Genomic DNA, 18,578 nt, shown 5'->3' with positions numbered 1-18,578 from the left:
GCCCTCATGCAGTAATGAAGACCCAGCACTGTCAAAAATAAATAAATTGATACCAAAGGATTACCATTTCACACCCACTTGGTTGGCAAGAATTAGACATTTAATAGCAACAAATTTCAGCAAGAAAGCAGAATAGCTGTCCACCTCACATACAAGTGGCTGGAGTGTAATTTGATACAATCACTTCAGGAAATAATTTGACATTTTCTTGGAAAGCTGGAAATGTGCAAAACTTACAATCTAGTTCTTCTACTTGCAGGCATGGACAAGAAGGTACATTCTGGCAAAGTTTATAATGATAGAAAAGTAAAACCTGGAAACAAATAACCCAAATGTCCATTGACGCACGAGAAAATACTCTCCAGCAATGGAAAAAAAAATAATGGACTAAGGTGACACACGTCACCGTGATATTCTTGTTCAAAACATAATATTGAACTTGGAAAGCAATTTTCAGAGCGCTTTCAGTATGCTTCATCCATACAAGTGCAAAGGGGTGCAAAACACAATGGCAGCTTGTTTAAGGGGAGCACACGTGTGTGGCAAATCTACAAAGACAAGCAAAGGAGTGATAGACAAAAAATCCCAGACATTATGTACTCTTGGCAGATGAGAAGGTTGTCAAGATGCATCTAGAGGCTCTATGGGGGTTAGTGAAGACTCTCTCTTAAATTGGGAGTTATTTGAATTTTTACTTTCTGTACTTTACGTATTTAAAAATTTTTTTCTTAAACTGGAAGATAATTGCTTTACAATATTGTGTTGGTCTCTGCCATACCTCAACATGAATCAGCCATAGGTATTCATATGTCTCCTCATTCTTAGACCTCCCTCCCACCCCCTACCCATCCCACCCCTCCAGGTTGTCACAGAGTACTGGGTTGAGCTCCCTGCTGCTGCTGCTGCTGCTGCTGCTAACTCGTTTCAGTCGTGTCCGACTCTGTGCGACCCCATAGACGAAGTCCACCAGGCTCCCCTGTCCCTGGGATTCTCCAGGCAAGAACACTGGAGTGGGTTGCCATTTCCTTCTCCAATGCATGAAAGTGAAAAGTGAAAGGGAAGTCGCTCAGTCGTGTCCAACTCTTCGAGACCCCATGGACTACAGCCCACCAGGCTCTTCTATCCATGGGATATTCCAGGCAAGAGTACTGGAGTGGGGTGCCGTTGCCTTCTCCATGAGCTCCCTGCATCATATAGCAATTTTCCACTGGCTATCTGTTTTGGATATAATAATGTGTATGTTTCCATGCTTCTCTCTCATTTCATCCCACTTTCTACATGAGTTTTTTTTTTAATCATGAATTCTTTCATTTCACTTCCTCTTTAGTATTTTGGTTAAAATTTGAGTATATAATAAAGAATATTTTAAAGCACATATAAAGAAAGGATATTTACATACTTTAAAAAATATTCTTTATTATGTATTCAACTTTTAGCACAAATACTACAGAGGAAGTCAAATGAAAGAATCCATGATAAAAAGTATGATGTAAATGGCTGTTAATAGATTATAAGAAAATGTGATACTTTATCCATTTTATATTGCTGTGTAACAAATCATCACTTAGTGGCTTAAAACAGGTCAGATGTATAATATCACAGTTTCTATGGGTCAGGAGTCTACACACACATTTCCGCTGATCCCCTCACAAGGCTGCAGTCCCAGAGAGGACTTTCTTGACCTCTCAGTTTTTATCTGGACTCTATTATTATCTGTTAAGATTTATTTTCTTTTTTTGTACCAGATCACTGTTTGTGCAGTTTGCAATTATTTATTTGCTCACCTGTTAATTATCTGCATCTCCCCCTCTCACAGACTAAAAGCTCCAGGAGGGCAGGACTGTGGCACAGAGTGTGCCCACCAGCCTCCTTTTCAATTAGGTGAGGGACAGAGGGCTAGTCTGACCAGTGGACTGTGAGCAGAAGTGATGGGTGATATTCCTGGATTAAATAGTTAACAGTTGGGATGCCTCCTCTATCCCCATCGTCCCCTTCCATCATGACTGTTTGAATGCTACTTTTTCCTGATTTCTTAGTCACAGGGAGGAGGCCCTCCAAGCTCATCAGACTTTCATGAACAAGGAACAAACTTTTGTTGTGTGATTGAGAGCTCTGCATGATTCCACAGTATACCCTAGGCTAGTCTGGTTTTTTCTTCCTATTCTTCATCATGCCTTCAATATTTGGAGAAGTATCTGGGACACTGTAAGTCCTCATTAATGTTTTTTGAGGGAAAGGAAGGATGGAAAGAATGAAGGTAAAGAAGAAAGGAAAGATGCATGGAGGAAGGAAAGAAGTGGGAAAGGAACAAATCATAATTGAGTAAGTTTAATGCCCAAGAAGATGCATGTGTTTATGTAGTGACTTCCTCTATCACCATGCTGGACCCCATGCACACTCTTCCCACAATTTGTGCATTGTGACCTTGGACAAATCACTCACCTTTCTGATTTTTCTCATCTGTAAAATGGGCCTAATAACATTCATCTTACCCACTTTGCAAACTTATGGTGACAATAAATGTGTAAACATTCTCCAAATGCTTTATAAACTATAAAATAATAGGTAAGTAGAAAGTATTGTTGCAGTTCACTTTTTGTTGGCTTTACTTTAGACTGACTAAGGAGATCAAGGGATGAGAAAAAAGTTGTACAGAAGCACAGGGTCACACAGGTAGACTGGTATTTGATTTGAAAGTAAAAGTGAAAGTGAAGTCACTCAGTCGTGTCCGACTCTTTGCGACCCCATGGACTGTAGCCTACCAGGCTCCTCCATCTGTGGGATTCTCCAGGCAAGAGTACTGGAATGGGTTGCCATTTCCTTCTCCAGGAGATCTTCTCAACCCAGGGATCAAACCCGGGTCTCCCACATTGCAGGCAGACGCTTTACCATCTGAGCCACCAGGGAAGATTACGTATTTGATCTAATCACAACTAAATTCCTTGTGTTTATTGATAACATGGTTAAAAGTTATCATTATCTAAAATTGGCTAATTGTGAAAGAAAGAATATCCTAAGTAGAGTTTATATTTTTCTTCACACCCCTGTGTTCCCATTCTCATGAAGAGGAGGTGGAGATTGGAATACCGAGATGTAAACGCATTAATTGGGGCTTCCCAGGTGACGCTAGTGGTAAAGAACCCACTTGACAATGTGGGAGACATAAGAGACACAGGTTCAATCCTTGGGTCAGAAAGATACCCTAGAGAAGAGTACAGCAACCCATTCCAGTATTCTTGCCTAGAGAACCCCATGGACAGAGGAGCCTGGCGGAATATGGTCCATGGGTTCACAAAGAGTTGGGCATGACTGAAGGGACTTAGCATGCACACACAGGAGCATTAATCTTGAAACTGTCATTGGTAGACTCTGGAGTTGAAAGTTCAGCCATCTGTCACATTTCCTAGTCATAGCATCTGATTTCTCCTGGTATCAATACTTTTAGAGGGTGAAGAACTCTAGGAACATTTCTATAAAGATTAGCAAACACTTTTTAGCTAAAAAAAAAATTAGCAAACAGGATTGTGCCAATAAATGTGTGGGAAAAACATATCAGAGCGACTTAGTTTAAGAACATATATGGTTAGTTATTAAGAGTAGTCTGAGCTACAGTCATAACACAGAATGAAATAATGCCATTTGCAGCAACATCATGGACCTAGAGATGATCGTGCTGAAGTCAGTCAGACAGAGGAAGATGAATATTATATGATATCACTTATTTATGGAATCTAAAAAATAGTACAAACAAATCTACATACAAAACAGAAACAGACTCACAGACATAGAAAAAAAAGTTACCAAAGGGAAAAGGGAGGGCAGAAGGGATAAACTAGGGGTATGGGTTTAACAGACACAAACTACAGAAAACAGATACACACCAAAGGTTTATTCTATAACACAGGGAACTATATTCAACATTCTGCAATAACCTATACTGGAAAATAATCTAATATACATGTATATATTACATGTGTGTATAACTGAGTCTCTTTACTGTACACCTGAAATGAATACAATATTGTAAATCATCTCTACTTCAATTTTTTTTTTTTAAAAAAGAGGGTGGTTTGTGCTACAACTCCTGAAATAAGTCAAGTCAATTCACAAGTACTCTTTTGTATTGTCTCTGTGTCCAAGATGTTGACATAGTAGCAGAAGGGTTGAAATCTTTGAATTCTGAGGGATACATTCTAACTTTTGAGGCTATAAATGTTAAGGTGAGTTATCAAAAATTTTATATATTACGCACACGTATTTTAAAATTTTTGTTTTATATGTATTTATTCAGTACTCACTGATGAATAAATTAAACACAAATCACTTAAATCAACAGAAATCATGAGTTTACACACTCTCTAAGCTTCTTTGTTCATGCAGTGGAATAACTGATCCCAAATAGTGTCCCTCAACCCTAACGCACAGACAAATATTCTTCACAAGACAAGCAAAGTCTTCTTTTCTCATCATTTTCATGCAAAAATATATTTTGCATTTTTGAGTCTGTTGACTTCTGATCTTCATTTTATAACTATCTGTATTGGGTTCTTGACCAAACACAGAAGTACTGATTTTTTTCAACAAAATTTCCTCTTTAAATTTAGTTTATTGTTAAATTTATTAATCATTTGAATGTGAGTTGCTACAGTGCATGATATATATATATAATATGTTTATATGTATTATATATATATATAATACATGTAAATATGTGTGTGGTTGGGGGTGGATTTATGTGTGGGTATGGGTGGGTCTCGTCAAGGCTCTGTTTTTTCCAGTAGTCACGTATGGGTGTGAGAGCTGGACTATAAAGAAAGCTGAGCGCTGAAGAATTGATGCTTTTAAACTGTGGTGTTGGAGAAGACTCTTGAGAGTCCCTTGGACTGCAAGGAGATCCAGCCAGTCCATCCTAAAGGAAATCAGTCCTGAATATTCATTGGAAGAACTGATGTTGAAGCTGAAACTCCAATACTTTGGCCACCTCATGCAAAGAGCTGACTCATTGGAAAAGATCCTGATGCTGCAAAAGATTGAGGGCAGGAGGAGAAGGGGACGACAGAGGATGAGATGGTTAGATGGCATCATCGACTCGATGGACATGGGTTTGGGTGGACTCCGGGAGTTGGTGATGGACAGGGAGGCTTGGCGTGCTGCTGTTCGTGGGGTCACAAAGAGTCGGACACGACTGAGCAAGTGAAGTGAACTGAACTGAAGTGTGAGTCAAGTGCTCATAATTCATTATTAGAATCTGAAATTTTGAGTCAACCTGACTCTGGAAATGAGGATGATGGAATCAGGTGATTTTGACATCTAAATATGGGCAATCAAGTCTTCTGATTTCAAGATGAATCCAAAAAAGCACAGTATATCTGAAAAAAAAAATGGAATGGGCTTCATCTCCAAATTACCATGTTTAATCTATTTGATGATGAAACACAGTCTAACTTCGTGGTCCAAACTCAGTTTGAGAACTCAGTCACACAAGGAATAAGAATGCTGCGGCTGATGCTTTGATAAAAGTTCCTTTGCCACTTGGTAGTCTGAGCTCATTCCTGGACCTGCTCTCACGGGTGCCCAGGGAACCTTGAGTTCAGGGTTGCTTGCCTGAGGGAGGTATGCATTACTTGAGCACCTCCAATAGCCAGAAATAGCTCTTCATCTTTTCCTGGATCAAAGGTCCCCTACGCTTTTATGGCTCCCCACCAAAGGCCAGGTTTCAGCCTGAAATGACTCCTGCTCTCAGCTGATTTGCAGACTCTAGGTAGAGGAAAGGTCAGAGATGAGCTCATTAAGTCTTTCCAAGTTCATATGAATTCCCCCCACTTTTCTGGGGTTCCCTTTGATAATTCAGTTCTTTTGTGCCCCATTAGAAGTGCCTTCCAGAATCCTCTTAGAGTATTTTTACAACATCAAAAAGTTTTTATACACAAGTATAATTTCTCTCCTGGGAGAAAAAGCCATCAAGTTTCTTGGAAATTTTATTGAGAGTTCTAGTTATTATAGCAATAATTTTCAGATACAATAATCTTTATTAACAGGCGTTTTTGGTTATATTTACAGAGCTATCTTAGTAGCAGTAAAAAATATATTTTAAACTTTGGATTATAATAAATGAGCCCACTTGTCTGAACTGAGATAATTTGTCTAACCAAGTAGGGGTTTAGTTGTGTCTTAAAATTCATCATTTACTCATCTGTATTATTTTCCAGTAGAAGAAATGCTTACCTTAGGTAGGCTCTTACTGGGCCAGTTAGGATGGATGGAGGAAATAGCCCTGGACAGCTAAACAAAAAGTCACTCCATCTTTCAACACTTTCAGGAGCCTTTGTTAGTCCTGAACTGGTGAGTAAGGAATAAATACTATGACATAAAGTTTTAAATGATGTGAAGAACTGACTCACTGGAAAAGACTCTGATGCCGGGAAAGATTGAAGGAAGGAGGAGAAGGGGATGACAGAGGATGCAATGGTTGGATGGCATCACCGACTCAATGGACATGAGTTTGAGCAAGCTCTGGAAGTTGGTGATGGACAGGGAAGCCTGGCGTGTGGCAGTCCATGGGGTCACAAAGAGTCAGACACGACTGAGCAACTGAACTGAACTGAAGGTTTTAAATATGTGGACCTAATACATTAAGGACAGAGGAGCTGTGCTGCAGTCCATGGGGTCACAAAGGGCTGGACTGAACAACTTAGCTGAGCAAGTGAACGATGTAGCGACAGAACAACCTAAAATATAACAACACTTTGAGGAATCATTCTATTTGCTGTGAATAGAATAGCAGCATACAGTTGCCAAAACTTCAAACAAAGCTGAGTCTACCCAGCCCTAAGGGAAGAGTCTCTTTGATGATTATGTGGAAAACTGAGGCAACAGAGATGATCAAACTGGATTATCAAGCCCCAGACTGGAAGGAATTTGGCTGTGCACACATCTTCAATTAACCGAATCATCTGCTAGGCTCCCTTTAACTGAGTGCTTTGTAAACTCAACATCCAAGAAGAATGATAAAAGGCAGCATGAGGCAGCAACAAATCTTTGATCTCTGACCCTAATTTCTTTTCTCTTTTAAAACAATATTCATTTATCTATCTGTCTGCATTGGATTTTAGTTGCAGCACATGGGGTCTTTTCTTTGGGGCACGTGGGATCTAGTTCCCTAACCAGGGATCGAGCCCTGGCTCCCTGTATTGGGAGCGTGAAGGGTTAGCCACTGGAAGTTTTAGTCTCCCACCACCAAGAAGGTCCTAATTTTCTATCATCTTAAAAGTGGGCTTGCGCCTAACTTGCTGGGCTATTAAGAGAATATTTTCATAATGTTTTGGTTTGCAATTAGCATTTATTGAATATTCACCAAATAGATGACCTCACAGTGCTAGCTCAAAGGACATTTTTGAAGCTCCTAAAGGAAATCTAAATATTCAATATGTTGGTTTAGAGAGGCACTTTTTGTTAACTCTTTGAAACAAACTAGTTTATTCAAATTGCTTAACCCACTAAATTGGCTGAACATGCCCTGGGCATTATATCCCAGCTAAGTGGATTTGAACTGGCTTCCCTGGTAGATCAGTAGTAAAGAATCCACCTGCAAGGCAGGAGACCTAGGTTCAGTTCCTGGGTGGGAAGACCCCCTGGAGAAGGGAATGGCAACCCACTCGAGTATTCTTGCCTGGGAAGTGCCATGGACAGAGGAGCCTGGAGGGCTACATAGTCCATGGGGTCATGAAACAGCAAGAGAATTTGAAGTTGCTGAGACGGGAGATTTCACTGTGAGGAGCCCTTAAAATGGGGTGGGGTAAAGAAAAGCAATAGGGAGAGAGAGCAAGTGTTTACAAAACTGAAAGACTGAGCCCAGATATCTTCCAGATAGTCTGGTCTATAGTCTGAGCCACAGAGCAAAACAAGTTCTTGAGATGTGACTTCCTGACAAACATTATGACCCAGGGGAAAGAGCAGACCCAGTGCACAGCTGTAGACCTTGGGTTTTGAGTCTATCACATGGAGACACTCTGCTATACAATGCTTCTTTCCTTTCAGAGAGTTAATACCTAGGCTGATTTCTTTAGACCAAATTATAAATTATTTTGACATATTCTGTTTTTGTGTATCCGAGAAACTCACATTGATTTTAAATACCAAATTTACTACTCGTGATTTAAAATAAGAATAAAAGTTCTTTGCTCATATTTCCGGTCCAGACTTTTTCCCTGGACTAACAAGTAGGTAGTTGATGCCTGGAGAGTCAGCCTGTGCTCGTCAATTATTTACTGTGAAGCATTTACGTTACGTGTCAGCTGAAGGTTTATGCTGTCCACATAAACATCTGCAGTATTTTGTGTCATGTATCATAAAATATTAGGTCAATTATTTTACAAGTATGAAACTGTTCATTTTCCATATTTTCTCAGTGCTTTAGAATGCGATGGGGCAGTGTCTTTAATTCAAGGTTAAATTTGTTGGTATAGCTTAGATAAAATTGGTGGTTTTCTGGCAAATTATCCACCAGAAGGGGTATAGTCATGTCATAGTTCTTTCCGTCTGCACCTTTCAACTTGATGTGTTTTGTAAGTTTCATATCTGCACTTGTTTTGTGGATGGGGGAAGAAAGAAGCTTGAGTAACCTATGTCACTGGAGACTCCAAAGGTCTCCCTTTCTTGTCTTTACTTGTGAGGTCCACATGCCCACTTCAGCGATGAAAACCAGGAGACAGAGTTACTGCAGTGGACCATCAAGAAGCATCACTTAACTGTAAAATGCCCTTACTAAACCTTCGCTTTTGCACAGCATCTGGAGACAAGAACATGTGGAGCATAACAGAGCCAATGAGCGTCAACGTCAACAGCAATAAAATAAACGAAAGACCTCATTCCCCCAACGGTGTGGTCTTAGCTCAATTGGGCTATATTTTATTCTCCAGAATTTAAAGTTTTGTTTTAAATTCTGCACATCACAGCCAAACTAAATATCCCCTTAGACAAGACGCAGAGCTGCTGAGTAAGACCCCTGCAAGTCAGCAATGCTTTTTCATAAGACCAACATCCATAATTTATATCTGCATACAATTAGCCTGTTTACAGTTATACATTTCTGCTTCCTTTTATGTGAAATATTCCACAGGATACTTGGTAATGCATTCAGAATAACCTTTTTAAAATAAAGACTCCGAGACCAAACAGTTTATAAAATCCAATACCTTAATAAATACTTTATATGAATAAAAAAGTGGTTTTTTAATCAGAACAGTATATTTGGATTAGAGCTAGCCCTTTTTGCCTCCCAGGCCAATGGCCTGGCACCCTATGGATCTTTATTTTTTAAATGTATTCAGGAAAAAGTGAACAACTGCACTTCTCGATGGTTTCATTTACACACAAATAGCACATCCTTTCTCTTATCCATTATAAGGATAATTTTTATGACCTTGGCTGAGTCAAGCCCTTGTACTCACATGAAGCAAGAAGACATGCAGTCAGTTATCCAGAAATGGAGTATTCATGGTATGAAAATTTTTAATTCCTTCAATGCATTTAGCCCAATAAGTGGATTTCACTGATGGAAAATGTATGCAGTAGAAAGGGCATTTTATAAATTCACATAAGTTCAGCAGTTTACCAGCTGGTCTAGATGACTAGGTGCCCAGGGAGTAAGGTAATAAGTAAACCTTTCAGCAGTAACTTCAGGGAAACCATCCTTTTTCCCCTTTTCATTGGGCAACTAGAATGGTGAAGGCCTGAGACATAAGGACTCCTGAAGGTCAGGATAAGTAGCAGCTAGGTAGCAGACAGCTAGAGGTTAGACACAGACACTCAAAATTCTTTCTTTACCTAACGATGAGCTGAACTGTTAATTATTCTAAACAAAATACTTATTGACCAAACTTTAGGTAAATGTCTCTCCTTCCCCAGGTAACTGAACTTTAGCCCAACCTCAACTGGAAGCAGGCTGGCCTTGGGGTAAAACTTCTCTGATCTTCTATCCGGTTATGCCACCCTTTCATCTATCCCATTCCTCACATTCAGTTCTCTCTAGCTTTGTCTACTCCTCTCTGTAAACCAACAACAAAGGAAGCTCTTTTTGCTTAATTTCTGACATACTTGCAGACCATTAGGTCACATTAGGTCTCAGTCTTCACCCTCTTTGTAATAGTCCCTCTTTTCCTCTTGAGATAATCATTTTGAAAAACGCCTCTCCTCTCTAAGTCCAGATTTATTTGTCCTTTTTCCTTGAGAAGCTCCTACCTGACACTAAACTGGGATTAGAAACATGTTTTTGTGGGAGGGATAGCACTGGGCTGCAAATTGACATGTTGGCACATATTTAGAGTTTCTTTACAAGTGGAAGGGAATTCTGGGAAACAAGACCCAATAGGACTTCCTTGTTGGTCCAGTGGCTAAGATTCTGTGCTTCCACTGCAGAGGCTACAGGTTCAATCCCTGGTCAAGGAACTAAGATCCTACATGCCACATGATCAAAAAGAATTATTATTTTTTATTTTTTTAAAAATTAAAAAGAAAAGACTCAGTGCTAACTTATTGATGGATTGACTTTGTCAGCCCTTTCCTTTCTCAAACCACAGCTGTAGTTAGTGCCCAGTGCCTTTTCCCCATAGGAGATCCATTCCTGGTTCCTGAGACTTCTAGAATTGAGCAGGAGGCAGGTTGAAACCCACAGCCCCTCCATGTGAAGTATGAAATTAACTGTGCCATCTGGACTTAGGCTAGCATCACAGAGCTGATGTAGACAGATCTTAAATTTCTGCGTGGTACCTATATGCCCCCTCCCTAAATGGAAGCCTGCCCCTAGACGGTGTCATACTCAGCCAGGTCAAAATGAATGCTCTGGGATTGATGTCTTGTTATAAAGTCAGACTTCATCTTGTAGCATCCTCTCCAAGCCCTAGGCCTTAAATCACATAGCCATCACCTGCTTAATTTTGACTGCCAGCATTCAGGCTGCAACACCTAGTTTATGTCACTGATTTCTATTCCTGTCCAATCAAGCCTGAGCTCCCTAACTTCCTTTGGACAAATGCATTGGCTTCTGATGGTCGGCTGCAGAAAAAGGTAAGTTTCCCCAGATCCTTGTCCCTTCCTGATTCTGGAATCCTCAACCACCCTTAAATCATGCTGTGATATAGCTTAAGAGCTTCCAGGATAATTGTACAGACTGCACTCTGCTTACCAGCACCACCCTGTGATGTCAGGCATGGTCAGCAGCTAGAAGCCTTAACATTTCCCAGTCATTCCTCATCTAAGTAAAAAATGAATACTTAAATTGAAGAAAGTAATAAAACCACTATACCATTCAGGTATGACCTAAATCAAATCCCTTATGATTATATAGTGGAAGTGACAAATAAATTAAAGGGATTAGATCTGATAGACAGAGTGCCTGAAGAGCTATGGCAGAGGTTTGTGACATTGTACTGAAGTCAGTGATCAAGACCATCCCCAAGAAAAAGAAATGCAAAAAGGCAAAATGGTTGTCTGAGCAGGCCTTACAAATAGCTGAGAAAAGAAGAGAAGTGAAAGACAAAGTAGAAAAGGAAAGATACACCCACTTGAATGCAGAGTTTCAAAGAATAGCAAGGAGAGATAAGAAAGCCTTTCTCAGTGATCAGTGCAAAGAAATAGAGGAAAACAATAGAATGGGAAAGACTAGGGATCTCTTCAAGAAAAATAGATACCAAGAGAACATTTCATGCAAAGATGGGCACAATAAAGGACAGAAATGGTGTGGACCTAACAGAAGCAGAAGATATTAAGAAGAGGTGGCAAGAATACACAGAAGAACCGTACAAAAAAGAGCTTCATGATCCAGATAACCACTATGGTGTGATCACTCACCTAGAGCCAGACATCCTGGAATGTGAAGTCAAGTGGGCCTTAGAAAGCATCACTATGAACAAAGCTAGATGGGTTTCCTGTTGATCTATTCCAAATCCTAAATGATGATGCTGTGAAAGGGCTGCACTCAATATGCCAGCAAATTTGGAAAACTCAGCAGTGGCCACAGGACTGGAAAAGATCAGTTTTAATTTCAATCCCAAAGAAAAGCAATGCCAAAGAATGTTCAAACTACTGCACAATTGCACTCATCTCACACGTTAGCAAAGTATTGCTTAAATTCTCCAAGCCAGTCTTCAACAGTACATGAAACAAGAACTTCCAGATGTTCAAGCTGGATTTAGAAAAGACAGAGGAACCAGAGATCAAATAGCCAACATCCACTGGATCATCGCAAAAGCAAGAGAGTTCCAGAAAAATATCTACTTCTGCTTTATTGACTATGCCAAATACTTTGACTGTGTGGATCACAGAAAACTGTGGAAAATTCTTAAAGGAATGAATACTGGACCACCAGACCTGAATCTTGAGAAATCTGTATGCAGATCAAGAAGCAACAGTTAGAACTGCACATGGAACAACAGACTGGTTCCAAATAGGGAAAGGAGTATGTCAAGGCTGTATATTGTCACTCTGCTTATCTAACATGTGCAGAGTGCATAATGAGAAATGCTGGGCTGGATGAAGCACAAGCTGGAATCAAGATTGCTGGGAGAAATATCAATAGCCTCAGACATGCAGATGACACCAACCCTGTGGCAGAAAGTGAAGAGGAACAAAAGAGCCTCCTGATGAAGTTGAAAGCAGAGAGTGAAAAAGTTAGCTTAAAGCTCAACATTCAGAAAACTAAGATCATGGCATCCTGTCCCATCACTTCATGGCAAATAGATGGGGAAACAATGGAAACAGTGACAGACTTTATTTTCTTGGGTTGCAAAATCACAGCAGATGGTGACTGCAGCCATGGAAGACACTTGCTCCTTGGAAGAAAAGCTATGACCAACCTAGACAGCATATTAAAAAGCAGAGACATTACTTTGCCAACAAAGGTCTGTCTAGTCAAAGCTATGGTTTTTCCAGTGGTCATGTATGGATGTGAGAGTTGCACTATGAAGAAAGCTGAGCGCCGAAGAATTGATGCTTTTGAACTCTGGTGTTGGAGAAGACTCTTGAGAGTTCCTTGGACTGCATGGTGATCCAACCAGTCAATCCTAAAGGAAATCAGCCCTGAATATTCATTGGAAGGACTGATGCTGAAGCTGAAACTCCCATATTTTGGCCACCTGATGCGAAGAGATGACTTATTGGAAAAGACCCTGATGCTGGGAAAGAGTGAAGGTGGGAGGAGAAGGGGATGACAGAGGATAAGATGGTTGGATGGCATCACCGACTGGATGGACATGAGTTTGAGTAAGCTCCAGGAGTTGGTAATGGACAGGGAAGCCTGGCGTGCTGCAGTCCATGGGGTCGTAAAGAGTCCAACATGGCTGAGTGACTGAACTGACTGAACTGATTGACAAAACTAAGGTGAGAAAAAAGAGTTCCCTAATTACTAAAGTACGTGAGTGAGTTTCAAGAACTTGATATTGTAAAAATATACATTCATATAGTATAGAAATTGAAGAGGTCATTGACAATTCTTACCTGGAAGTATCTCCTATATCTTTATTATTTGGGCATGGACTTTCCTAGTGGCTCAATGGTAAAAAATCAGCCTGTCAAAGAAGGATACACAGGTTCATATCCTGGTTTGGGAAGATCCCCTGAAGAATGAAATGGCAACCCATTCCAATATTCTTGCCTGCGAAATCCCATGGACAGAGGAGCCTGGTGGGCCGCAGTTCCTTAGGTTACAAAAGAGTCGGACGCAACTTAGTGACTAAATAACAGCAATGATCTTTATTATTTATTTCATTTATTTATCCATTCATTTATTTATTCATTCAAATAAGTACTTGTAAGTTCTCTGTAGATGCCAGGCACTGTGCTAATACTTGAAACTCAATAGTGAACAAGCTGCCCTCACTGAGCTTGGGCAAGTGAGCATTTAAAGTAGGTTTTAAGTGTGAATCAACATACAGAATTTTGATATGCACATAGATTACAGGATGACCTTGCCTGTCTGTGCACGGAATAATAGTTACTAACATAATGGGATAGAGTGTCTAACTAGTCAGCAGGCTTCCAGCTTAAGATCATAAGGCTTTTCTTCCTCGTCACTATTCCATGCACCAATGAGTTTTCTTAATCTAAAATCTGGAACTCTCTTCTTTTTAATTTGAGGAAAGGGGAATTGATGCCAACACTCACTATTAGAAAAACAAATGAGTGGGCATGCATGACATGGCAGTGAAGAAACACAAACTCTTTTTCTTTGCACACCGTGTTGGTTTCAGTATGTAAGACATGTCAGTAGGAAGGTACTTTAAAATTCCTTGTCATGTATTGGAGAGTTTTCCTGCTGGAGATCTCATTTTGAGAATGTCAATGAGGTATAAAATTCTGCATACATAAATACAGTTACCAGAGAGTGCATTTTCCATTGGGAAGAATGAATTACAAGGAGATGATTTCATTTATTTTTCAGAATGAAAAAAAAACCGTGTACATAAAGGAATTCAAAAGGGTCTGCTGCAGTACCCTGAAAACAAGGCCACTTTCATCATTGTTTGTTTGTTGTTTGTTTGTTTGTTTACACAAACTCTGTTCGTGTAAGGATTTAAGGCAGCTGCTTCTCATTTTCGTAGCTTTCAACACACACATACTTCATTTGGTTTGTGATCAGTAATTAAAATTATTATATTCTAGACCACAGCATATGATTGTGTAGCCATTTTTAGTTCTGCTTTTTTGAATTCATCAGAACTTAGATTTTGTGTGTATGTGATTCTTGATTCATGCACACAGCAACTACAGAAGAAAAGCCATCCTGCAAGAGCAGAAATAAAAATATGCAGAGATGGGAAGACCCCACCACAGAGGAGAGATGCCGATTTCCAAGAGAACTAGGAACAAAATTTACTAGAACTCTAAAACATTGCTTCAAACCTCAGCTGATCCAAATGTACCAGATGTGATGTTAGAATAAATATTGATGCATCCTGATATTGTCAGGATGTTCCTGCGGCAATGGTGCATAGAATGTTAGATTAAAAAGATGTCTAGACCACACCCTAGAAACTGCAAGTATAAAGGTTTGCACACTATTTTAGGAGGTACATGGAACCCTCAAATCCCTCTGTGGGTCAGAGGTTAAGAGAAAATGACCTTGTTTCCCTTCTGGACAGACAAGGAGTGAAGATGAAAACCGCTTTGATTGACATTGCCCATCAAGTGTAAGATTTCTGAAATTGACCCCTACTTCTCCTAAAAAAAGGAACATAATTTCCTAAATGGAAGAACAAGAATTTCAAAGTAGTTATGAAACAGGAAATTCTCCCAGATATAGATAGATAGATAAACAGAAATCCTTTTATTTTGTATACCCTGCTTATTATCTTCACAGCAACCTAACTACAAGGTAAAATTATTTTGCTCATAATTTGTTTTCTGTTTCAAGTCTGTTTCTCTCCATCAGATTGTAAGTTCCTTGTGAGAGAGAATTTTTCTCTTATTTACCACCAAACCTAGAAGATAGTCTGGCATAAAGTACATTTTTCAATAAATATTTATGGATTGAACACATAAATATGTTGAAGGTATGATATTGATTGTTTCTGAGTAGATGAATGATAGATGATGTTCTGTTTAGAATTTGCTTTGCTGTATGTATAGATAGATAAATAGATATGGATATTTCCTTGTAGTTTTGATTATTGGGTAATGTGCATGAATTTTTCAAATTAAAATTTTTATAAGAAATTCAGATCACTTAGAATTTCAGATATTACTCAGCTCTAATTTCATCTCCTTGGCATATTTAAAGAAATAGACAACTAAGAACACCGTCCGTCCTGGGCCAGAAAATAACAAACTAACAAGCAAACATAATGAAAACCTAGCCATACCTAAACTTTAAATGTTATTTCCTGTTTTTTTCAGTGTTCTTTTCTTTCATGGGTCTTTGTTGGATGCATATGTAATGAATGCAGAAGAGGGCAGAGTAATCACAGATCTGGAGGACCACTTAAGAAACAGTAAATTTGACCCATTTTGCTCTACTTTTATAATACAAATCTCTACACAGCAATGTTAGAGGAAAATATTTTAAATAATATAACTTTCAGAGGAAAGCTCATAAGAATATACCTAGAAATGTTCATAGTGGTTAAGAAATGCAGATTTCTCTTCTCTCTTCCACTCTCTCAAGGTTTTTCAGGCTTTCTATAGATTAAAAATATTATTTTTCATAGGAAAAACTATAAACATCAAAAGTTAGTCAAATTTTAATGCTGAAATAGGATTTTAATTTGAAAATGCTAGAAAAGAAAATGTTAAAATGTAACACAGAGAATGAATGAAAAGAGGTAACCAAAACGCCACAATTCAGATTCAGTAAGAAATGCTAAGCAGAGAGTTTAATTGATCAACAAAGGAGAAAAACAAAGTAGAAGACCCAGTCTAAAAATTTCAATTAAAAGTTAGCATGTCTTCACATCTCATGGTGGAGGACTCCACATCTTATGGGGGAGGACTTCAAGATGGTCAAGCAGCACTGAGAGGAGTTTCTGGAAATCTTGATGATGGCTTTCTGCCTGCTGTGGAATACATTTCATATTTGCTGCTGAAGCTGGGGAATTTAAAAGAAATTTCTTTCTACCAAGTGTTAGCAAAGAGTAAGAGCTACATTGTGATACACTATCAAAACCAAAGGTGATTCCAGTGGAAGGGTAGCTTCTTTGCAGCGTTCATGCTTTAAATCAACTGGATTGAATCTGGGACACCAAATACAGTGATAGGAATACTGGATTGTTTGCTTCTAGATCCTGCAGAATCAGAGACAGTTAACTTAGTGGCTTCCCAAGTGGCTCAAACAGTAAAGCATCTGCCTGCAGTGCGGGAAACCTGGGTTGGGAAGATCACCTAGAGAAGGAAATGACAACCCACTCCAGTATTTTTGCCTGGAAAGTCCCATGGATAGGGGAGCCTGGTGGGCTACAGTCCATGGTTTCTGTAGGAGAGTGAACTTAAGGGTTAAATTAAGAGTTAAATTAAGGCTGCTGGAAGAGTGAACTATTGAGATTAACCCTTATGGCAGAAAGTGAAGAGGAACTAAAAAGCCTCTTGATGAAAGTGAAAGTGGAGAGTGAAAAAGTTGGCTTAAAGCTCAACATTCAGAAAACTAATATCATGGCATCTGGTCCCATCACTTCATGGGAAATATATGGGGAAACAGTGGAAACAGTGTCAGACTTTATTTTTGGGGGCTCCAAAATCACTACAGATGGTTGACTGCAGCCATGAAATTAAAAGACGCTTACTCCTTGGAAGGAAAGTTATGACCAACCTAGATAGCATATTCAAAAGCAGAGACATTACTTTGCCAACAAAGGTTCGTCTAGTCAAGGCTATGGTTTTTCCTGTGGTCATGTATGGATGTGAGAGTTGGACTGTGAAGAAGGCTGAGCGCCGAAGAATTGATGCTTTTGAACTGTGGTGTTGGAGAAGACTCTTGAGAGTCCCTTGGACTGCAAGGAGATCCAACCAGTCCATTCTGAAGGAGATCAGTCCTGGGATTTCTTTGGAAGGAATGATGCTGAAACTGAAACTCCAGTACTTTAGCCACCTCATGCGAAGAGCTGGCTCATTGGAAAAGACTCTGATTCTGGGAGGGATTGGGGGCAGGAGGAGAAGGGGACAACAGAGGATGAGATGGCTGGATGGCATCACTGACTGGATGGATGTGAGTCTGGGTGAACTCCAGGAGTTGGTGATGGACAGGGAGGCCTGGTGTGCTGCGATTCATGGGGTCGCAAAGAGTCGGACACGACTGAGCGACTGAACTGAACTGAACTGAACCTAATGATATGCCAATATCATGATCCCATCTGTGATGAATAATGTCTAAGACACCATGATAGTGCTACAATGATGTGTTCTATTAACTCAAGTACATGATGATGTCTTGCTGGATTCTTGCCTTTGTGCTTAGAATGGGATGCAAGGTGCTGAAAGTCAGATGGCAGCAATATGCATTGGACTGGCTATGACTGAGGGAGAGAAGCAGCACTTAACCCATAGAGCAGACCCCAAAGCTCTCTAGAGCTCTGTGGAGTCCAGCCAGTCATCCTGAGAAAGCAAAAGAGCCCTTCATCCTCCTGATGTTTCCTCCCTGTTCAGGAAACCTTCCATTTTAATGCTCCTGGCCAATCCACATCCACCCCACTCCCTGTCTCCAAGGAGAAGAGAAAGGAGAAGCAAGGAGTGAGAAGTCAGGGCAACGGGGAGGAGCAGATCTCCCAAACACCCATCAGAAATGTTTCCATCCATATTTTTCCTCATCCTATGTTATGGACTTTGAGAGCAGGTCTCCCAAACAAACACCCATCAGAAATGTTTCCATCCATATTTTTCCTCATCTTACATTATGGACTTTGACCAAGAAAAAAACTGTCAAGTTCACTTGATGCCATGTATTATTGAAACAAATTCTGGGGTGACCAGAACCAATATATTCTCCAACCTATTGTGCAATATATTTCATGCTTAACCTCAGTTGAATTGCCTCCTCTGCCCCAAATCATGCATTTTATTCTTTTTTATTGTTGCCATATCTAACTCTTTGTTTCTTT

Source organism: Bos grunniens, chromosome 9, assembly GCF_055505025.1.
Source record: "Bos grunniens cultivar Pamir isolate PY7600 chromosome 9, Bosgru_T2T1.0, whole genome shotgun sequence".
NCBI lineage: Eukaryota > Metazoa > Chordata > Mammalia > Artiodactyla > Bovidae > Bos > Bos grunniens.
The sequence above is the reverse complement of the archived record's forward strand: the minus strand, read 5'-3'. Positions refer to the sequence as shown.